This window comes from Arvicanthis niloticus, chromosome 22, assembly GCF_011762505.2.
Source record: "Arvicanthis niloticus isolate mArvNil1 chromosome 22, mArvNil1.pat.X, whole genome shotgun sequence".
Taxonomy (NCBI): domain Eukaryota; kingdom Metazoa; phylum Chordata; class Mammalia; order Rodentia; family Muridae; genus Arvicanthis; species Arvicanthis niloticus.
The window spans coordinates 6,977,450-7,001,069 of NC_133429.1; the positions used below are offsets into that span (position 1 = coordinate 6,977,450).

Consider the following 23,620-nt stretch of genomic DNA (forward strand, 5'->3'; position numbering starts at 1 on the left):
CCAAGTTTGCTCTCTGACCTCCACATGTGTGAATATGCAAACACACACACACACACACACACACACGCACGCACGCACGCACGCACGCACACACACACACACACACGCACGCACGCACACACACACACACACACACACACACGTGTGCGCGCGTACACACACACACACACACACACACACACACACACACGCACCTGTGCATACATACACATAGACAATAATAAATAAGTAGATGATGTTTCATGAAAAATAAACTCGTTTTAACCACACTGTACCTGTGATCCTGGTCAATCCTGTGGATATATATTCTAAGATATCCGTCGGGTAAATTTGGGGGTAGTTAACCATGCTTTTGAATCTCTATTTCACCCATAAATATTAGCTCCCCTATTAAAATTCATCTTCCCTAACCTTGACTGGTAACCAATCAAACGAGTCAAAAGAGCCTGCACTGCAGCCAACCTTCGGTCAGCTTGTAGCTGAGACCAGAAGACCGGTGTCCTACCTCACCCAGATAGCAGAGACAAACAAACAACACGATCTCGCAAGCTAAATGAATGGCTGCTGATTTTAGCTACCATATTTTAAAGTCCTTGGTCACAAGGCTCACGAACACCACAGGCAGCTGGGGATTTGTACACAATGGCGGGGTAGCGGGATGGTGGACAGACTCTCCAAGGGATGAAGAAGTGAGGCAGCCTACTTACTGCACTTGTGAAGGAAGCTACAGAGCCCCGCCCTGCCTCTCCCCTGCTGCTTACTGTGGAGGAGGGTCACTTGACTGCCAAGATGGGAAAGGACCATCTCTGTGCTCACCCCACCCTACCCCCACCCCACACACTGTGAAAATAAACACAAGTGAGTGAGACCTGAGATGGGCCTTGCTTTACCAGGAAGTGACCATTGTGTAGCCTGGAATTAGAACATGGCAAAGGAATGTTCAGTGAAGAAAGCAAAGTACCAGGAAGTCTCTTGAGTAGTTCCAAAGGAATGAAGCCAGCCCCTCTGGGGTGACACGGACCTTGGTGAGGACTTTGCATTTCTTTTTAATTATTATTAATATATTTCTTTATTCATTTTCCATCACAGATCACAGATCACAACTCCCCTTCCTCCTCTCTTTCCAGTCCCACCCTTACAAATCCCTGCCTCATTATTCCCTCCCCTTCTCCTTAAAGAAGAGGAGCCCACCTTTGGTACCCGCCCCCCCATCAAGTCACAGCAGGACTAAGTGCATCCCCTCCCACTGAGGCCAGGCAAGGCAGTCCAGCTAGGGGAAGGGGATCCACAGGCAGGCAACAGAGTCAAAGATAGCCCCCCACTTCAATTGTTAAGGGACCCACATGAAAACTAAGATGTACATCTGTTACAAGTGTGGGGGTCGGGGAGGGTAGATCCAGCCCCTGCATGCTCTTTGGTTGGTGGTTCAGTCTCTGTGAGTCCCTATGGGCCCAGGTTAGTGAACTCTATAGATCTTCTTGTAGTGTCCTTGACCCCACTTTTGGCTTGCTCAATTCTATCCCCTAGTCTTCCACAAGACTCCTCCTCAAGCTCTACCTGATATTTGGCTATGGGTCTCTGGATCTGTTTCCACCCACTGCTGGATGAAGCCTTACAGAAGACAGTTATGCTAGGTTCCTGTCTGCAAGCATAGCAGAGTATCATTGATGGTGGTGTCAGGAGTTGTCTCTGTCCAATAGGATGGGTCTCAAGTTGTGCCAGTCATTGGTTAGCTGTTCCTTCAGTCTCTGTTCCATCTTTATCCCTGCACATTTTGTAGGCAGGGCAAATTTTAGGTTGAAGGTTTTGTGGATAGGTTGGTGTCCTCTTTCCTCCACTAGAAATCCCGTCTGGCTACAGGAGGTGGCCACTTCAGTCTCCCACTGGAAGTATCAGCGAGGGTGACCCCCAGAGACTCCCCATAGCCTCCCCTGTTGCAGGTCTCCAGCTTGCCCCAGAGATGCCCCTGCCGATTTCTGTTCTCGCTCCCAGCCTACTCTCCCCACACCTGATCCCCATCCTATTCCCTTCCTTACCCCCTCTTACCCACTCCTCTCTTCATCCACCTCATATGACTACTGTGTTTCCCCTTCAGAAATGCAAATCGAAACAACTCTGAAATTCCATATTTACACCCACCAGAATGAATGGCTAAGATCAAAAATTCAAGTGACAGCACATGCTGGCAAGGATGTGGGTCAGGGGAACACTCCTCCATTGCTGGTGGGAATGCAAATTAGTACAGCCATTTTGGAAATCAATTTGGCTGTTTCCAAGAAATTTGGGAATAGTTCTACCCCAAGACCCAGCTATGCCACTCCTGGGTATATACTCAAAAGATCCCCCACTATACCACAGAGACACTTGCTCAACTATGTTTATAGCAGCTTTATTTGTAATAGCCAGAAACTGGAAACAACCTAGATATCCCTCAACTGAAGAATAGATAAAGGAAATGTGGTACATCTACAAAATGGAATACTATTCAGCTATTAAAACAAGGACATCATGGAATTTAAGACAAATGAATGGAGCTTGAGGATACCATCCCAGACCCAGAAGAACACATATAGTATGTACTCACTTATAATTGGACATGATTTGAAACAGTAGTCCATATAGCTTTATTTTTTATTCTACACATGATTGATTGTGTCTGGATTATTGTCCTACCTTTATTGGCCACTTGTAGATGTGGCCATTTCTCTGTAGAAAAATGTCTATCCCAGATCGTTGGTTTGACTCATTCTTACCACATACTGCTCCACACTTACTGTGAGGTGCCTTTGCAGCCCCACGGGGACATTAGTCATTTAAATCTGCAAAAAGTAAGTGAGGAATGTTATTACAATTTTTTGGAAAATTGAAATTGAGGGTTTTTGTTTTTTGTTTTTTGTTTTGTTTTGTTCTTTATGATTTGCTTCCTTGCACACCCAGGTGGGGCATGTTTAGCCGGCCCCAGTAACTCACCCAGCAGTTCAGACAGCAGGTTCTCTGGGAAGAGAGCCAAGGGAGAGAAAGTTAAGTGAATACTTGGGCCCAAGCGGCTGATCTTTGTGTGTCCAATACAATATTCCCTTTGGTGATCTCCTCCCCTTTCTCTGTCCTGTCTCCTTTCCCCATCCCCTTCCCTCTCTCCATGCCCTCCTCTCTCTCTACCCACCTGCTTTATGGGTCTGGACAAGGTAAATAGCTCCTTCTGCCTGCCAGGGTCTGGTGAATTCTTAGCAACTCTGTGAGCATCGATCCTTCTTTTCCTGGAGGATTTCCTTCCCAAAGGCTGAACTGGAAAATGACCCCGCCCCCTGCCAAAAGAAAAACCTCTCTGGAGGGCTACTTCCTGAATCTAACCTGGGAGAAGCCAACAGGAGAAGCATGAGACACACACACACACACACACACACACACACACACATTGCCTCAGTACTCAGCCGTCTACGTGAGGCGCCTTGCTGCTGTAGCTGTCTGCTATGTGCCAGGCAGGGTTTCTAATGCTATTTACTCATCTAGGTCTCCCAAGCACTGTGAGCCTCATTGTCACATGAGAAAAGTGAGCCTTGAAGAAAATAACCAGTTCAAGCTTGCACAGATGGCAAGTGATCCCTTAGTACTCAGCTCAGACCCTCCTGATCTGGCTACATACCTGCATGTAACTACTAATCTACATTGCTTCTAGGATTTAAAGACAGATAACATGATAAATCACGTTACATAGATAGATAGATAGATAGATAGATAGATAGATAGATAGAGAAAGGAACATACATAGACGATTGATACTTGGATAATAGAAAGGTAAATAGGTGATAATTAGATCCATAAGAGACATATAGATAGATATGATAGATAACAGAGTGGATACAGAAATGATAGATAATAGATAGATGATAAATAAATAATAAAAATATAGATAAATGGGTATATGATAGGTGGATAGATGGAAAGGAAGGAAAAAACATAGATACATGAGTATATAGATGATAGATAGATATATACATACATATATGCATATATATATATATATATATATATATATATATATGACTAGAATGGGATTTCTCATGAGTTTCACTTCCTTGCAGAATAGTCTTGCTATCCAATGTTTTCCTCTGACTCTAAACTTACTTTCTCCAAGGAGAAAAAGACTTGTCACGTGCCACTCCCTGCCTGATCCATTCTCTGACCTTTCTCTTGCCCCAGAAGTTGATGATCCCTGTGGGCTGTCTCTTCTGTCCTGGGCTCTGCTGTCCTCAGCTTCCAGATGGGTGCAGCAATGGGAAGCTGTAGCAAGGAGCAGAGGGTGGCACGTGCCCTCGTGCCTGTCGTCTCTGAGTCCCTCCATAACCCTATATCCTACCCTACAATCCTCCCAGGATTCTCCTAGCATCCCCGCAGGAGGCCGAATTTCTTATTGTTAGTTGTTGGGCCACTTCTTGTTTGACCCTTGACCTTCACACCACCAGTCATCCCTCCTCTTTATTTGGACCACCCCCCCCCCCGTGCTCTCAAGAAGCTCCCACATTACACGGGAAAGAGGGTTGTTTTTGTCAGACCCTATGCATGCACACAGATGCCAACTATCAGGAGGACACATGCCCAGAAGTTACAGTGGTTAGATCTAGGCGAGATTCCAGGAGCTTGGTTTTAATTTCTTTGGGAATTTCGGTATTTATTTTTTTGCGATAGTCATGAGCTTGATTTAGTCCTAATGTTCTTGTTTTAATACATGCTGATCCCTTAATGCGAAGACAGTTAAGGCCATGGTACTTCTCCCTTTCCTTGCATCTACCTCAAAAATAGAGCCCCACTCCAACCTCTCATTGCAAAAACCCTCCCCAACTGTCCAACACTGCAGAACCATGCCTTTGTTCGGAGTCTTCTATGTCCCAGAATGGCCCTATGCAGCAGAAGGCCCCCTGCCTGGGCCCTTACTCTCTAACATTTCTGTTCTGTTCTGTTCTGTTCAGTCCCCTCACCCCCAGTTCATTCTCTCATCTGTAAGAGGAGTCAGAGGAATGTTTGAGGCTGGTGTGGACTACCCAGGCTGCCCAAGCTAAGTAAAAGCCAGGCCAAGATCATCTGGCAAGAGGGACAGATGTCCGCCACCAACTGTCCATAGAGCTCACTCCCAGAAATGTTTACATTTTTCCCCAGAGGGACACCTCAAAGTGGAGTTTTCACAGAGGAGGGCATTCCCCTAGGTTTGGGCAGTCTGCTGACTGTGGCCATCCTGACAAGAATGAAGAGATTCTATGTCACTCCCTTTGGCTATCAGACCAGTGAAGCAATGGATCCCAACAAATTGGAATTTTCCAGGACTTCTACGCTTGGAAAACATAGAAGGGAGGCTGGTGCCAGCCCAGGGAGGAGCTTGTCTCCTGGGAAGAGATTTTGCTCAGTTCTGACATTTGTCGGAGCAGCTTGCAGGTGAGACTGAGGCCTGAGCAACAGTGATGGGCAAGACCACCCCTTGGCCAGGTCTCCGTAGCTGTGAAGACCTCATGCCTTTGGCTTAAACATGAGCCTCTTTCAGGACACTCAAGATGGACTTGCCAGGGTTCACTGGACTTCTTTGTTCCTCTTCCCAATGTGGCCATACTGAATAAATTCCCCTTTCCTGCTTTTCATTAGTGTCTTAAATTGGACTGTGGTTGGTAGGCGGCAAAGCCTGGCTTGTCGAGGGGCCCAGGCTGTCACCCTAACTCTGGTAAGAAGACTGACTTCGACTTGCTGTTGCAGGTCTGAGCCATCAGGTCACTTTCCCATCTCAACAACAATTGCCGGGGAGTCGGCCCTTCTACCAAACACCTAACCACACCAGAGGGAGGACCCTGTTACTCAAGTATGAAACTGGGTCCAACCTTTCCACTCTCTCTCCCCAACTCTGATAAAAAAACAAAAACAAAACAACAACAACAACAAAAAAAACCAAAACAACAACAAAAATTCAATGGCTGCAGCCAACAACTCTACAGAGGGATAAACTGCACCAGACTCTGAAGGGTTAGAAGTCTTTTGCTCTCTCTGGAGTTGAGCTGGGTAATGTTTGTGAGTTCCTAAACCTCTCTGGGTCTTGATTAACAATAGGGAAGGTTGGATTGGATAGATAGATTTCCCTCTAAGTCCAATCTTATGACTTTCTCACTTCTCCCTCTCCACCTTACCCCCAATACCTGCCCTTCCAAAGACACATGAAGACAAGGACCAGGAGTTAGCTCAGCATGGTCCTGGTACTTCTGGGAAGTGTCATAATCTGCCTTTTGTATGTGGTCTATCATGGCCAGCTGTGTCAGAGACAGAGAATCTACCTCTTCCCGGGTCAGCTGAAGGTTCAAGCAGTTCAAGTGGGGATAAAAGGCCTGCCCTGCACTCTGCTGGTTGAGTAGCTCAGGCCTGCATCTTGGATTAGCCCAGGCTTCTCACTGGCTCTCTGGTTTCAAAACAAAACAAAACTTTGAAAGAAAGCTGCATTCAGTGGAAAATCCCCAGGCAAAGAGGCCCCTGGGAGCACTTGGGGAGTGCCATCTGTCAAGCCTTGGCTCCACACAACCTGGGACCAAAACAGCCTTTTAATGTCAAAAGCAATCATGGTAATGGCACCTTGTGTTTGGACTGTGCTTCTGACCTTTCTGCGGTTCTCATCTGGGCTCAATTCAGTCTCGCAAAACTTTCTAAAATAGACAGAACAAGGGAACTTCAGATAACCCCGTGATGCTTTAGAGATGAGGGGTGGAAGGTCCATGATGGGAAGAGACAACTTAGAGCTGAGTCAAAATTCAGTGTGTTCCATACCGCCAGAGCAGCCCAAATCCCTGCTGCTGCCAGGCTCAGTACCTAGACACAACCAGCTAGTTTTCCAACATTCTGGGTAAAACCCACAAACAAGCATGTTTTAGTGATGTGTAGACATGCTCTGGATGGGGGCGGAGTGTATTATGCTGTATCCACAGAATCTGGAGACCTGGAAAATTACCCACAGCAGGCTCCTTGCAGCCCTGGGGCACAGGCTCTGAGGTAGTGGGACAATCTGAGAATAGAAGCCACTGGAAAGTAGAATTTCTTTCTTGCTCATGTCCCAGACCATCTGTGTATATCTACAGTCCCTACGCTGGCTGGCGGTGTCAGGTACACAGGATGCATCTCAGCCCTGGGTTCTCTGTGGTGTTATCTAGGAAGCCAACTCGAAGCTGACCTCCAGTTTATTGAGGACTGGCCTAGGATTGGCAACAACCCAACAGGAATAAAAGCTAGATTGCACAGAAGGAACTGGGTAGTGATGTGGTTACAGATAGATTCAGTAGCCCGGGAAGTACTCTGAAGCCATGGTGGCCTTATATTCACAGACAGATACCTGACTACCCCTGGGAAGGGATGTGATCTTGGATGCACAGACCCTGTAGGAGCAATTCACATTGAGAGCTGCAAGGGGGCAGCTACAGAGCCAGCCTCCCAGCCCTGAAAGGTGATCCAGGTGTCCAGGCCCAGTGTCTGTTATCGAGGCGTATACCAGTTGCATTGTTTCTCCTTCAAAGAGCATATAAGCAGAAATTCTAACCCTCAGGACCTCAGAATATAATCTTATTAGAAAACAGGGTCATTTGCAGATGCAGTTAAGTGAGCATGACGTCATCAAGATATGCCTGTAATACCCTCTCATCAGTATCCTTGTAAGAATGGAAAATCTGCACACTCACTCACACAAAGGACCGATGTGTGAAGCCACAGAATAAAACAGTCGCCTGTAACCCAAGGAGAGGCCTTGGACAGCTCACATCCTCAGAAGCCCTTAGAACAGTCCTGATCACTGGTTCCCAGCCTCATGGACTGTAGGGTAATGCATGTCTGTCACTAAGCTACAACTCTGTGATGCCTTGCTAGGAACACTGACTTGTGGCTGGGCAGGTTTCTGGAGAGAGTTGACTCAGGAGCTCCGTCCCAAAAGACAGAGAAAACATTCCCCAAGGGTACCTGAGGGAGAGAATTTCAGGAGAGAAGATGGTATCTCAGTGTGTGTTGTACCAAGCGGGACATCTCCTTCTTCTCGCTTTGTCCTCAGAGCTGCTTTCCTCACTGAAGATGAGGTCAGGGGTTGAGTGCAGCCGCTGATGAGTTCCTTGCTCAAGGTCCCACAAGAGTCAAAGGTGAGATAAACACCATCCTTCTAATTCCGAGTGAAGGTCCTGCTTTGGACCCAGGTATGAAATGGCCCTTGTGGCCCTTACAGTCCATGAGATTGCTGAGCGAACACACAAAAAAGTCGAGGGATGCTGGCCTGTGCTTGTGTGTGCACAGCCCGAGGACACACTTGTGTGTGCACATCCCCGAGGACACATTTGCTCATGAGCTCCTATCTTGACTTTCCACAGAAACCCCAAGACTTCCTGAGCTGATTTAGCTCATGCCAGTGTCAGTCTGGATATGAAGGATTCTTTACCTGCTTCCCAAATCAGTAAATAAAAGGCCTAGCCAGCAGAGATGGGCATCACACTACCCATGTCTGACCATCCCCTGACTCCCTGGCCTAAGCTGAGCTCTATGAAGGGTCTGGGGTGGGGATAGGCACCTATAGATAATTTTGTGAGTGTCCAGACCATTTAGACTCTGTGGTAAGGGCTCTCCTAGCCTTCTACCATGCACGAACTGAGAAAGACATGACTCTGTTCTGATAAAGTTATGTTTCCTCTGTTATCCCATACTGGGGACCACACAAAGACAGACTGGACCTTGGGAATGTGAGTGCTGGTGTCTTGTTTTGGGCCTTGAATGGGGAGAGTTAAAGAACTGACAGATGAAGGAAGGCCCACAGCAGGCTGGAAAGGTGCTCTAAGGTCAGAGTAATCGCATCACCACACGCTCTTTAGAGCCCCCACACTTCTCACAGCCATGATGGAACCAGAGTGCCTCCTTCTTCATTATTCTCATTTGAAGGAGTCTTATGTGCCTTGTGTGCAGTGCCACCTGGTGTTTGTGTGTGCCTGCTCTGGCCCAGGAAGGAGGTGGCACCAAATCTTAGCCTCTGCCTCCTACTGCCTACGTGTCTTGAGAAAATGGTTTAATCTTTTACAGTCCCAACTTCCTCATATAGAAATAAATAGAGGTTCATAGTATTTCTCTTAGAGTTACTGCAAGGAGGAAATGAAATCATGGGTGTAGCCCCCGTACCTGGGCTATAGAAATAGCAACAGCTTAAGTGCACACTGGTTGCTGGGTTCACATCATCCTGGCTCCATATGCAAGTACCTAAACCAAAAGAGGTCAGATGCTTTTTCTCAGATTTGTAGCTGACACTCTAGTTCCTCACTGTTGGCATTTGATCCAAAACTGCAGATAAGAGTCAAGGTGGCCATTTGGGATCCTGTGTCCAGAAAGGGCATGGGAGCCTTGGTGGGGGTGATGAGAAGGCAGTCCCCAGGAAGAGGCTGCAGGGTATGGTGGGGATGTAAGGAAGAAAGGAAGACATGAAGGAAGATGCAGGGGATGAGCTCTACCAGTAAAGCCTGAGACGTTTAATACCTAGCATGGCCTTGCTGGACCACTTGTGCCTATAATCTCACACTGGAGAAGCAGAGACAGGGGAATCCCTAGGGCTTGCTATCCAGTCAGTTTAGTCTAATTAGCAAGATCCAGGTTCAATGAAAGATTGCATCAAAAACAAATAAGGTAAGGCGAGATCAAGGAATACAGCTGACATTGGTCTGTGGCCTACACACATGCACACGCACTTGCACGCAGACACACAAACGCACACATGCAAGCATGTGCACGCACACACAAAGAAGAGGAGGAGGAGAAATAAAAAGAAGAAGAGGAGGAGGAGGAGGAGGAGAGGGAGGAGGAGGAGGAGGAGGAGGAGGAGGAGGAGGAGGAGGAAGAAGGAGAAGGAGAAGGAGAAGGAGAAAGGAGAAGGAGAAGGAGAAGGAGAGAAGGAGAGAAGGAGAGAAGGAGAGAAGGAGAGAAGGAGAGAAGGAGAGAAGGAGAGAAGGAGAGAAGGAGAGAAGGAGAGAAGGAGAGAAGAAGAAGGAGGAGAGAAGGAGAGAAGGAGAGAAGGAGAGAAGGAGAGAAGGAGAGAAGAGAAGGAGAGAAGGAGAGAAGGAAGGAGAGAAGGAGAGAAGGAAGGAGAGAAGGAGAGAAGGAGAGAAGAGGAGAGAAGGAGAGAAGGAAGGAGAGAAGGAGAGAAGGAGAGAAGAAGGAGAGAAGGAAGGAGAGAAGGAGAGAAGGAGAGAAGGAAGGAGAAAAGGAGAAAAGGAGAAAAGGAAAAAAGGAGAAAAGGAAAGGAGAAAAGGAGAAAAAGGAGAAGGAGAAGGAGAAGGAGAAAAGGAGAAAGAAGAAGAAGAAGAAGAAGAAGAAGAAGAAGAAGAAGAAGAAGAAGAAGAAGAAGAAGAAGAAGAAGAAGAAGAAGAAGAAAGAAGAAAGAAGAAGAAAAAGAAAACAAGAAAAGGGAGAGAGAAGAGAGAGGAGGAGGGGCAAGGAGGAAACCACACTTTCATGATCCTTTCAGAATCTTCCACTGAATCCATTTTTTTGATGAACCTGCTCTGAAACATTTGTCTTCTGGGGACTCTGCAGCTCCCTGGCTCTCTCTGGTCTTTTCTGAAGCATCTAGCTGCTCTTCCTGTAGACTCTGCAAGGTTTATAGAGCAGTATTTCAGCCCCAATCAGCCTGCTACCCTGCAGAAAGACCACAGATGGATAGATTCCCTTAGCTGGAGAGAGAGTGGAGACACTGTCCAGGGAGGTGACCCCATCCATTCACCATATCTCTGAATACTCTGCTCACCTCTTCTATGAAATAAGGATAGCCTGACCCTTGCTTTCTTGGGTGATCTGCTGAAATCCTCTCTGTGAACGGACTCTCCGAGTCACACTGCACTACACAAACTCCAGCTGTCATGACCACAGAGCTTCACATTGCCTGGCATGTGAGATTCGGAAGTCAAAACTTCCACAGACAGGAACCAGGCCTACCCAGATACACCGCAAACACCAAGAACCTGCTTGTCCTTAAGAAATAGTAACTGGAAGCTGAGCTTGCTGGTGCTTCCCAAGCACTGACTATGGATTTCATAACTGGTCTATTTCTTGCTTCACTTTTCACTCACTGGTTATTCTTGGAAAAATGTATTGGGTGGCGTTTGGAGCGATCATCAAGGAAGGAATAATTTACGAGTGACTATCTTGCCTCCTAAAGCATCTGTTGGACACACAACCGAACAGCGTATGTTTTTCCATGCTCTGAACATCAAGAGTTGCAGAGCAGCTTTTACTCAAACGTTTCCAAAACAAATCACTTTCTGTGATGGAAAGTGTTGCCCCCAAGGAGACAGATTTTCAGGAAAAGCATATGGGTGAATGGAAACAGAGCATGAGACACAAGTCCTTGCTAATGAGGGCAAAGGTTCTGGCCTGCTGGATGCTCCCGCTATGGGGCTACCGCCCTGCTTGTGCAGGGGGACAACTGTTAGAATTCAGCTGTGCCTGCTGATAACTGAGCAGCTTCACTTACTGCTCCACTCTTCTAAGTCTCAGTTTCCCCATCAGGAAAATGGGAGAGCTTCTAGAAAGATTACGTGCATGAGATTATATACCGTAAGCTCCTCTGGTGTTTTAAGTACACAGTCACGCCTCACTGTCTGAGGAGAACAAGCTCTAACCCTCCCTACCCTCATCCCCCGGGGATCCTAAAACTGGCAGATGCTTAGGTCCCTGATGAAAGATAGATTAGTGGCTAGGGAGACGGATCTGTGGGCATGAGCACTTGCTGTACAAGACAGGGATCTGACTGTGACTTCTGGGCACCCACAAAAAAAAGCTGGATGTGGCCACACACATCTGTAACCTCAGTGCTGTGGGAAGAGAATTAAGATCACTAAGTCTAGCTGGCTGCCCACCTCGCTCCATGTTCTGTGAGAGACATTGTCTCAAGAAAATAAGGTTGATCGTGATAAAGTAGGCCACGCCACATGTTCCTCTGCCCTCAGCATGTTCGTGTGGGTGCATACACCCATGCACACACACACACACACACACACACACACACACATGTGCATAAGCCACACACACACAAATAAAATAGAATTTAATAGCACAGCATTTGCATACAACTTGTGAGCATCCTTTAGGACACCTCTTAAGAGATCTCTGATGAGCTTGCCACATTGGCTGGGTGGTGGCTATAGTATATTGTTTAGGGAATTATTACAAAAAAAATTATTTTTTTTTTTGTTTTTTTTCGAAACAGGGTTTCTCTGTGTAGCCTTGGCTGTCCTGGAACTTACTCTGTAGACCAGGCTGGCCTCCAACTCAGAAATCTGCCTGCCTCTGCCTCCCAAGTGCTGGGATTAAAGGCGTGCGCCACCACCGCCCAGCTTTAGTATCATTTTCAATCAGATGAATTATCATCAGAGCAATGTCTGCCACACTGAGAATTTGGGGGGTGTATATCCTGTGGCTGTGTGTATGTGCTGTGTGTCTCTCTGTGTGTCTGTCTATCCGTCTGTCCGTGAGCACACATGCTCACATGTGTGTGCTTTACATGATTTACACACAAGCAGAGCTGTTCTTCAGCACACAGTAGATAGCCCATCTCTACTTAAGGCAAGCTAGGATGTCAAAGTGGCAGCCCCAAGACATGAAACGTGATCTACTGAGCAGAAGAAAATGCAAGTGTTCCCCTTCTACAGGCTGCCACCCATTGCCTTGAGTCCAGTCAGCTTCAGAAGAGGTTGCCTGTTGTGGACCAGTCTGGTCCTGGAGTTTGTGAGCTATCATCATGACTTCAGGCCTTCCTGTTATATATCTCTTTAGTTCTCTCTCTTCCAGTCCTTGATGCCTGCATTCATTTTGTGGTTGTCTACTGGTCACCTCTATGAAAGTGCAAAGAAGTGGAGTGAACTGGCTAGGTAAGTGCCACGCTCTACTGTCTCATCCTCCTGTTACACCAGGTGGCTGTTGTGCTGGACTGTCTCATCCTCCTTCATTAGCCAACTTCTTGTCACCACAGCAAAGTCCCTGTGAGGATAAACTTAAAGGGTGGAAAGCTCTGTCTGAGATCCTATTTTCAGAGGTTTTACTCCGTGGCCGCTTGACCCTCTGGCTCTGAGACTGTGGTGAATGCTATGCATCATGGTGAGAGCAAGTGACAGGAACGCCGTGATCCTGGGAAACAAAGAGTCCAGGGTCTCCAGATCCCCTTCCAGTACATCCTCCCAGTGACCTAAAGACCTCCGAGCTAAGGCCCACATCTCAAAGTCTCTACACCTCTCAGCACAAGCTGGGGACCAAACTCTTAACACACCTTCGGGGAGACTTGGAAACCCAAATCAAAGCACCTCACTTTTCTGTTTCTCTGGGTTTTTTTTTGTTTGTTTGTTTGTTTGTTTGTTTGATTGATTGATTGATTTTTCCATTATGGTAGTCAATTCCAGTCTAAAAGATACCAAAAAGAAAAATTTCAGATGTACACAGTAAGCTTCAAAGTGCCATTCTGATAACAAGATCACACCCATTCCTACCGTGCTCCACTTGGGATGGAATCCTCCTCCTGTGCAGTGTATCCATGGTGTATGCCTTGACTGACCGTAAGCCACATGGTAGCCATTTCCACTATCAGAGCCATCACTCCAGTGTCCCCATGCTTACGCACAGGGCTGGGTGGCATTCATGGTCACTTAATGATGAGCATACAGGAGACACACGGGGAGACGATAGAGGGTGGGCAGTTTCTTTAAAGAGGGTTGGTTCTCTTTAAAGTATTCCTGTATGTAACCTCCTTCCCTGTGGTGTCAACAGAGGCACTCCTGGACTGTAAGGAGAAAGAGGAGACCGGTCTAGACAGCCTCAGGCCCAGAGGAAGCTGAATCGACACAACTGCCAAGAAGGGTAATTGAGATACAGTTTAAAGGTCATGCCAGTAATCCAGGCATTTGGGAGTTGAAGGCATGAGGATGGGAGTTTAAGGCTGACCTCAGCTACATAGAAAGCCTGAGGCCAGCCTGGTCAACATGAGACTCTGTCTCAAAACAGACACAGAAGCAAACAGAAAGGGTTCAGAACATCAGAGATGTCAATACCCCCCGATCTGGTAATACCTTGAGGCCTGTGGTTGTTCAATAGTAATCACCCACCAGGCATCATTCTAGCACTTGGCAGAAAGTTACCCTGAGAGGAGGTCTGTCCAGTTCATACTCCAGATGCAAGAAGCAGAGGCTATCCGCTTTATACTCCAGACGCAAGAAGCTGAAGCTGCAGTTAGGTTTGAGATGCATTCAAGAAAGTAGGACCTAGCAGGAGAAGGTGGGTCATTAGGGAGCATCCTTGAAGGCATCCTGGCTTAAAAATGCTCTCATCTGATAAACAAGAAAATTGGTACCCAGAGGTTAAGAAACATGTTCACAGTCACCCAGCTAGGTGGGGCCTCTCATCTTTACTCTGTTGGGGCCAGAGCACAGAGGCTGTAACTTCCAGCCCATTTCCCATTTCTCCTTCTCTTAAGCCTCCTGAATTCCCTTCCATCTTTCCTGGAAAAGAACTGCTAGTCCCAGATGGGAAACAAACCATGCTTTCTGCCCCCAAAAGATTTTAGTTCTAATATGGAATGGATTGTCATAAATTACAACGGTCATTATAAATGACAATATAAAGTCACTGAAACAGCCCCACGTAAAATAAAAGTCTGTTTCCAAGAAAATCATTTTTCAGAAATTAGAAAAAATAAAATAAACAATGGCAGAAAAATCACAATAGACCCAGAGTGAACACATGGAAGGTCCAAGACTTTGCCAAGAACTGAAAAGAGCCAACTCCCTCCTATGGTCCCCATTTCTATGTTGTAATCTAGATGCTGGCTGACATGCTATGGGCCCGTGTGTCTTCAGACACCTGACCTTTACCCTCATTTGCTTGAACATCTCTCGCAGCGGAGTGCTCCGGCCAGCTGGAACACACCAGGCTTCCTCTGTCCCACCAAAGAGCTTCTTCTGCCCTTCTTGTTACTTTTTGTTTCCCAGCATCCCTGGGCCCCAGGCTCCATCCATCCCTGCAGGCACACCAGCCTGGGAGTCATTCTGACTGCCTTGGGTAGCAGAACTTCCCAAGACTCAGTTTCCTTGGCCAACAAAATGACACTTGACTTGTCAATAAGTAACTATTGTCACATGACTGATATAATCTGTGCACAGTGAATACTCACTCTATAAATGCTGGCTTTATCCTCCAAGATGCTTTCTGTGCACCATATGTGTGTCCCACACATACACGCGCACACACACATTATCTGCATACACACATACATACACATTGTCTTACTGGGTCGCAATCAACATGTTACAAAGTAGATTCCAAATACTTTGAAATTCATTAAATTGAAGGTCTTTTTCTTTAATAAAGTCTCCCCTTTAAGAGGATCAGAACTGATCGCCCTAAGACACCTGGCAAGACACGTGACTGAAGACGGAGCTTGGTGACCCAGAAGCTAAAGGTGCTGAGAAGTTCTGCAGAAGGAAATCTGTATCTCTGCTTCTGCAACTTTTTCAGCCTGGCTTTGCAGAGTGGGGCCCATCAGCTTGGGAAGAATCTAACGTATTTAAGATACTTCAGGAGCTGCTCCTACTTTAGCGATACTCAGAGCAGTCTCTGGTTGAAATGGTCTTGTACCCGCCACACCCCCTGCCATGGCAGGTCACACGTAGCCAAGAACCATTTCCACCCTCCGAAAGAAGAACATAAGGAGCAGCCCTCCCTTACACACAGGCGACCCATGTGTATAACCCATAATTATAAGTCCAAAATTGGCAGCCTTACCCTATTCCCAACCCCTTCCCTGATGTGTACCTCACACTCCTTCAAAGCCAGCTTGTCTCTTCCTCTATCTAATACAACAGAATCTAACTTGGGGCAGGGTTCACTTTTAGTCAACAAATCTGCATGGAGACTCTTCCAGCCTTTTCCCCTCAATGCCTCTCATCCTCGTCCTAGGGAGGCTGTAGGCAACACTGACTTGGGAGCTTTGCTGGCAGTCCCGTGACTTCAGATTGCCACACCTGGAGGAGGAGCTTCATTCTTTTCCTTTAATTCTCTCATATATTACATCCCAACTGCAATTTCCCCTCCCTCCACTTCTAGTCTCCCCACCCCCACACCTGCCCTTTCCCTCAGATCCACATTCCACCACCACCCCCATTTCCCCTCAGAAAAGAGCAGGTCTCCCAGGAACATAAACCAAACACTATATATCGAGTTCCAAGACCAGGCTCGTGTCATCACATCAAGACTGGAAGAGGCAACGCAGTAGGAGGGAAAGGGTCCCAAAGGCAGGCAAGAGTCAGGGACAGCCCTCACTCCCACTGTTTGGAGTCCCACAAGAATACACACCACAGCATATGTGCAGAAGACCTAGGTCAGATCCCTACAGACTCCCTGATCGAGCCCCCTATGAGTACCAGTCAGTTCATTCTCCTGGTATGTCTCTGAGCCCTCTGGCTCCTCCGATCCTCCCTTTCAGTCCTCCACAGGAATCCCCAAGCTTCATCTAACATTTGACAATGGGAGTCAGCATCTGCTCCCACCAGTTGCTGGATGAAGTCCCTCTGCAGGCTAGAGTCTCCTTCAACAAGTCTTCACCACTCTGAATTCTCACATGTCAACTAGGAATTGAACAGGGTGTAGCCTTGGGCTCAGGGATTGCCAACCAGTCCTTCCGCAACAAAACAATCAGACGGGATCAGTTCATGAAGATTGATGTGAGAAAGTCCAACTGTCTGGGTAGGAATGCTGGCTCTCCCACTTCCTGTGATGATAAGCAAGTTACCTAACCTCTCTGTTCCTTCAGTTTCTTCATCTGTCAAACAGGATTAAATCATAAGGTTATTTTGAAGGATATAAAAAGTACCCAGCACATTCTAGACACTTGCTAGATGTTGGCTATCAGCATTCCAGACAGAGATGACCCCTCACCCACAAAGCTTCTCCTGGCCTCCCTCCTCCCAACCCCCTTCATCCTCCTTTCTGGCCTCAGAGTCTGAGTCCCTCCAAGAGGGGTCTCTATGGAGTGTGAATGCAGGTCACCTTGACTAAAGCAAGGAGCCTGACCTCATCAAGCTGGACAGGCTTATGTGAGTCCATGAAAGGTCAAAGGCCACAATGGGGTCACCAGAGCCCATTCAGGGACACCTGGCACTCTGCTTACCCCAGGCTTCTGGGCCTCTGGGCAACTGTGGGGGAGGGGTCTGTCTGTTCCACCCTGCTCAGCCTCCTGGGCCCCACAAAGGCTGAGGCTGTCCAGAGCTGTCCCATAGAGCCTCATACCATGCATCTCATTCTTGCATCTGGCCAGGCAGGGCCTGTAGACAGGGCAAGCAGCTGCTGCTGCGTGCCTGGGATTCTACACACAACAAGACCAAAGGCAAACAGTGGGGAGGGAAGCTGCTGAGCTCAGGTGAGTCTCTGCCACTGTGCTCAGCAAGTGGCAAGTACTCATGGGGGGGGGGGGCAGGAGTTGGGTGGGGAGAAGGCTCTGTCTCCCAGCATGTGGCTGAGTGAAACAGAACATGGGAAACTGCTGTAAGGTATGGAAGACTCGAGAATTTTCCACCATCATGACAACCAACCAATTGTGTGTGTGTGTGTGTGTGTGTGTGTGTGTGTGTGTGATGGTAGAAGCCACAGGACAACCCCCCACTGTCACACTGTGGGAGCTAGCCATCTTGTTTTTAAAGACAGAATCTCTTCACTGGCCTGACACTCACCAAGTAATCAAGGCCAGCAGGGATCCCCCTGTCTCCATCTTCCAGCTCTGGGATTACAGTTATGACCGCCACCTCTTGTTAGACGCCCTTGTTCTGGTCTTCATGTTTGCAGAGCAAGCACTTTGTCTTCAGTGCCACCAGTTTAACCTTCATTTATTCTGCAGAGCATCCCTCTGAGGGGGAACCTGAGGGCTGCAGAACTCAGGACTTTTAGAGCTGGGTTCACACAGCGGAGACACCAATGACCATGCTGTTGATACATCACCCCTGTCCTGAGGGGTCAGATGGTCTCTGTCCATGGTGTACTCTGATTAAGCTCCCTCAGCAAAGATGGGGCAGGTAAGAGGAAGGGGTGAAGGATGGTCGGACAGCAGCAGCAACCACCTTGTCTACCCTCCCAACAGGTGCTCCCAGGGGAATATATTCCAATCAGGCAAACACACCACAGCTGTGTTGATTTAATTTATCTATGATAAATTAAAATTAAGCAAAATGAAGAATTTCATTCTACATACACCCAAGCCAAGGGCAACAAGTATAGCTGGCAGCCTCCCCACTGCACACCACAGGGGCAGTGTCCCTTTGTTACAGAAGCTCCTGTTGGAGGATACTACTTGAGAACACTTAACTCTAGGATCAGGAAGTTTGGATGCCAGCAGACCTTCCAGAGGACGCTGCATTTGAGGCAGAGCTGAAGGATAAAGGACACCGGAGTGAAAGCCTCTGAGGTGGGGAGCAGCAGCACCCATGGCTCATGCAGGAAGGGGACCTCAAAATTTGATGGCAGGATGAAGGACAAGGTCACTGAGGGATTGGCTGCCTTGGTGTCCCAGTCCCCACTCAGCCATATACCACTGGACAAGTGATGGCATGTCTTTGTCCATCGGCCCCGCCCCCTATAAGAGGGGCAATAACAGGACCTTCCCTCATTCCTGTTCTGGAAAAGGGAAGAGGTTAACAGAAGCCTTAGCACAGGATGGATACTTGCTGTTGCTATAAGAAACAAGATGAGGGGGCTGGAGAGATGGCTCAGCAGTTAAGAGCACTGACTGCTCTTCCAGAGGTCCTGAGTTCAATTCCCAGCAACCACATGGTGGCTCACAACCACCTGTAATGGGATCTAATGCCCTCTTCTGGTATTTTGGAAGACATCTACATTGTACCCATATACATAAAAAAAAAAAAAAAATAACAAACCATTTAAACAAAGCAAACAAATTAAAGAAACAAGATGAAGTCAGAGAGGCAAACATGAGTTAAGTTGCCTGGGCCTGTGGTCCATGAAAAGGATGCTTGCTTTCATCCCAGAAGCCATGGGAAAGCTAAGAGTTCAAGCATGGAGATGAATGTTGTGCAGAATACAAGCAAGTTACAGCAGCTGCACTCAATACCAGCCAGGTTCCTGAGGCTGAGGCTGAGGCTGAGGCTGAGGCTGTGGCTGTGGCTGCTTTGTCAAAAGGCCAAATATCCATTCTCCTTGTGTTTTTAGTAGGCCTCTTAATCCCAATGTTTGAAATATCTTGAGGAACATACCAACCACCTGCTTGGACATCTGGTCTACCCCCATAATCAGTATCTCCTAACCTCAATAAACCAATGTTTATAACTAAAGCCATATCACCTGATGTGTGTCTCTGAGAGGGAATAAAAACCAGATTATGTGGCACACAGGTGGTATATCAAACATAAAGAAAAAAAATCACCAAATTAAATCTGAACAAAGCACTACCCAATTGGCTAGACGCAAGAGGACTCAGTCCTGAAAGCAGGAAGCAACAAGAGCCTTGATTCTTATTTCATAACATTTTGGCAGTAAAAAGAAAATCTATGAAAACTACGATCCATTTTACTGTGGGTTTGTTAAATGAGTTTTATTCTCATGTTCTTTCTTGGGTCTGTCAATACTCTCATACCCCCACCCCCACCCCCACCCCACCAAAAGAGGTGGCAGGTGCACTTTTTGGAGTCAATGACCCGCGTCATTGCCTGATACTATGTTACAAAGCAAAACTGCCTAGCTAAGACAAAGAGCTGGCTGAGAGAGCAGAGTAAGGGCGAGGTCTGATTTGAAGGTTGAAAGGGATTGCCCAGGGACGGGGATACAGCTTCATGGTAGTGTCTAGTTTCATAGATTTTTCTTTTCTCCAGATGCAAAGAGTAAGACTCAGACAGAGAATATCAGTTTGGACTCTACACTTTGTCCTGCAACCCCTGGGGACTGTGTCTGCCTGCCGAAACTGAAGCCAATGATGCAGAAACTCATTCGTTCACAGACATTAGGGAACATCTACCATCTCCAAATCCCGAGCAAAAATGGAACTAAATGGTGAGCAATGCCCAGTTCTCAAGTAGCTTACTCAGAATTCACTCAATACAAGCTGTGGGTGTCCCCACCATGTCCCTGGGCCATGGTGATCTTTATGACTTCCTAGCTAATGCAAGCTCTATGAAATTACGTGTAAACAATAATGGCCAAGTCCCATCATAGTGTAGAGAAAAAGGCAGTAGGGAATGTACACCACATTTTCAACTAGTTGCTTTGTGTCAGATTAGAATCAACTGTCACCGGTTTGAATTTTCCCCTTACTTAACAGCTTATGGAAAGTGGAGACCTGAGGATAAATTGGGATATACTGGTCTACGGCATCTTCTTTGTGGCTATAGAGAATGTGCTGGAGCAGTGCCTGGGACCAGGATCAGTTTCTACAGAAGGAGAAGTCCCTGTGTCCGTAGCTCAGTCGTGGGAGCACGAAGGAGAAAGCATCTGAGATGGTTCTGGGGAAGCTCAGACATGGCTCTGCAGTCGATTAGTGAGGGCAAGTATAAATGAGGTCAGTCCTCTGATGGCAAGGCCCAAGAGAGGCAGTGAAATACCACAGCACCCCCTCACACACACATACGCCCCATTCTTGGTAGCCTCAAGGACACACTTCTAAAAATAGATAAACAATACCACTCAGATCTGCTGGAGATTTCACAACTGCTGGCCCAGCACAAACTGTTTGGCTTTGCCAAGCCAAGATGCAATGAAAACCAGCCAGGAAGCTAAGCATGACCAAGGTCAGAAATCCCAGCAACAGCAACAGCATCTCTCTGGCCACAGCCCTGGCCACAGAAGCGTGGAGGCCCAGCACCCCAGGCCCTTGATGGAGTTGTTCTGCAGCTCAAAGAGCCCTCCTCAAACACCGATGGCTATCCCAGACTTCATTTCAGGGACATAGGGGCCTGCGTCAGTGAAATGTTGCCTCAAGGACCAGAAAATTAATGAGCAATGTCCATGATTCCAGTAGAGGGGAAAGCTTGCAAGCATGGAGTGGGGGCGGGACCGGATAAGAAAATGGTTCAAAGGGGAAATAATTACAAACACACGAGAGGGAGAAAGAGCGTAGCCTCAGCTAGAAACGTGGGACAGCATAACACAAGATCTGGCATTCCATCTGTGGGCTTGAAATCCATTTTAAAGTTGACAGTTGTATGCTAGTGACAAATGTCTATTGTTATGATTGATATAAAGAATCCAAAACTTCTCTTGAGTTCTTGGTGCCATCCTATGAGGCAGAGGTAAGACTCTCCTTTTCCTCTCCGACACCCCCCCCCTTTTTTTTTTAAAAACCAGATAAGGAACATGAGCTGGACCCTGCATGTTAGAGCAGCACTTACAAGTTACCTACCCAGAGGCTTCTCGCCTGACTTGTTGACATGGTTAACTGTATCAGCTGGATTAGCTTGAGAGACAGTGAGTTTCCAAATGAGTTGGGATCACCTAAGAGCATCTTATTTTCTCATCAGTTTCTTTAACACAGCCCTGTCTGCCTGATCCCTGGAGAGTGTAATCCTCTTAGGTGGTTGGGTAACCACTTCACAGCACTGAGGCTTTAAATAACAGTCTCATTCTTTGGATAATGAAGAATAAGGCCCACTTAGAGTGTGTCTTCAAGGGCCTGTTCAAAGTCAGTTGACATCAAGGACAGCAATCTAATAGAGAACACACATGGGTGGCATTGTCCCATGGGCTGGGGTCCCAGATGGAACAGAGTCAGGAGAAGCAAAAACCCCACCCGCAAGCTTGCATTCTGCCCATCTGCTTCCTGGGCAGCATGAGGTAACCAGCTTTATTTCACCTTCACCTTCAGCCACCATGCTAATTTCTTCACCAGTGGTCCAGAAGAATGATGCCAGTTGACATGCATTTAAACCTGTAGTCAGTGCCCCAAATAAATCTTTCCTTCTGTTAAATTGTTTTGGTTTTGTTGTTGTTGTTGCTGCTGCTGCTGCTGCTGTTTTAGATTTATTTTATTATGAATACAGCATTCTGCCTGCATGCCAGAAGAGGGCATCAGATCTCATTGTAATGGCGACAAATCACCATGTGGTTGCTGGAAACGGAACTTGGGACCTCTGTAAGAGCAGCCAGTGATCTTAACCCGAGAGCCATCTCTCCAGCCCTGTTAAGTTGTTTTATCAGGTATTTTTTTCACAGTGACAGAAAATGAGTGACATGCTTGTACATAAGATTTATCCAAGAAACTTTAAAAATTAATCCTGGAGCCTATTGTAGATACCCTAAAACCGGGTCATTTGTGCCGTCAGTGTCCCTGAGACGAGTCTCATATAGAACTTTGTTTGGAATCCATTTAAACAATCTAATTATCTCTCCCTACCAGAATACTGAAACCTAAAAAATTCAAATTTCATGAGCAAGGTAAGAGGAGATTAACAACAGAGGCAGAGCTGGAGCCAGCACTTAGACTATGGCATTCTTACCATTGTTCAATCCATCCCTCACTGGAAGTCCCAAACAGGGCAAAGCCGGTCGCTTTGTCTGAGTCACTAGATTGATAACACCCTTACCGAGTTCTTACCTGAGCCTTCACTTCAGATCAGTGAGATGAAATCAAGATTTACAGAGCACCAGGAACTTCACAGAGAACAAGACTAACCTGTTTTCTTCCTCTTACAGAACTCACAGGCTAGCAGAATGAAGAATGTTCTGGGGGAAAAAAAAATGTTACCAAGCTTCTGAATCGATTGGAAGCAGCTAAATTAATCCTATGGTCTCATCAGAATCCCTTCAAGGCTTCTCTGTCTTCCTGAGCCCTGGAATCTTTGTGATCTTGGATGCTTCTGTAACTACCGTCATCACTCTTGGACACTCAGCAATAGCAATCTTCTGTAGATAATTCATATGTCTTATTTAGTGAAATGCCATTGCTGAAAATTGTCTCTCTCCCAAGTGTGTATGTGTGTGTGTGTGTGCACGAGTGTGCAAGAGTGTGTGTGTGTGTGTGTGTGTGAGTGTGTGTGTGCATTGTATTTTATTAAGGATGAAATCTAAGCTTTTGCACATGCTAGGCAAGTGTTTAAACCCCTGAGTCACATTCCGAGCCTCTGGTGGTGGTAGTGGTTGCTGCTGCTGTTGTTTTATGTGGTCTCTCTGTGTATTACAGATTAATGTAAAACTTTTGATCCTTCTGTTTCTGTCTCCTGAGGGTTACAGGTGTGCACCACCATATCCAACTTTAAATCTGCAATCTCTTTATCCGATGAAAATGTCTTCCCTCTCCTTTAGGATCATAGGATATAGTAAAAACTGAGGGTTGTCTCAATGTTCCATTTTTGTCCTCGCCCACTATACAAACGGTGTTTCTTTAGGCCTCTAAGGCCAGGGCCAGGGACCCAAAAGTGGGGGGGGGGGGGGAGAGAAGAGGAGGAGGCAGAGCAGAGGAAGAGGAAGAACAGAGAAGAGGAGGAGGAAGAATAAGATGAGGAGGAGGAGGAAAAGGAGGAGGAAGAGGAAGGAAGAGGAGCAGAGAAGAGGAAGAAAAGAGGCAGAGGAAGAAGAGGAGGAAGGAAGAGGAGGGCACAGAGGCGGGGCAGAG

At 46.9% G+C, this 23,620-nt stretch overlaps 1 long non-coding RNA gene across 1 annotated transcript; it reads left to right on the plus strand.

Moving 5' to 3' along the window:
* Positions 1-950: 950 nt before the first annotated feature.
* LOC143435666 (uncharacterized) lies at positions 951-22,884 on the plus strand. Its single transcript, XR_013106142.1, has 5 exons — positions 951-1,025; positions 8,057-8,141; positions 13,789-13,878; positions 19,890-20,067; positions 22,702-22,884. It is a non-coding gene; the product is annotated as an uncharacterized LOC143435666 (long non-coding RNA).
* The last annotated feature ends 736 nt before the right edge of the window (positions 22,885-23,620 follow it).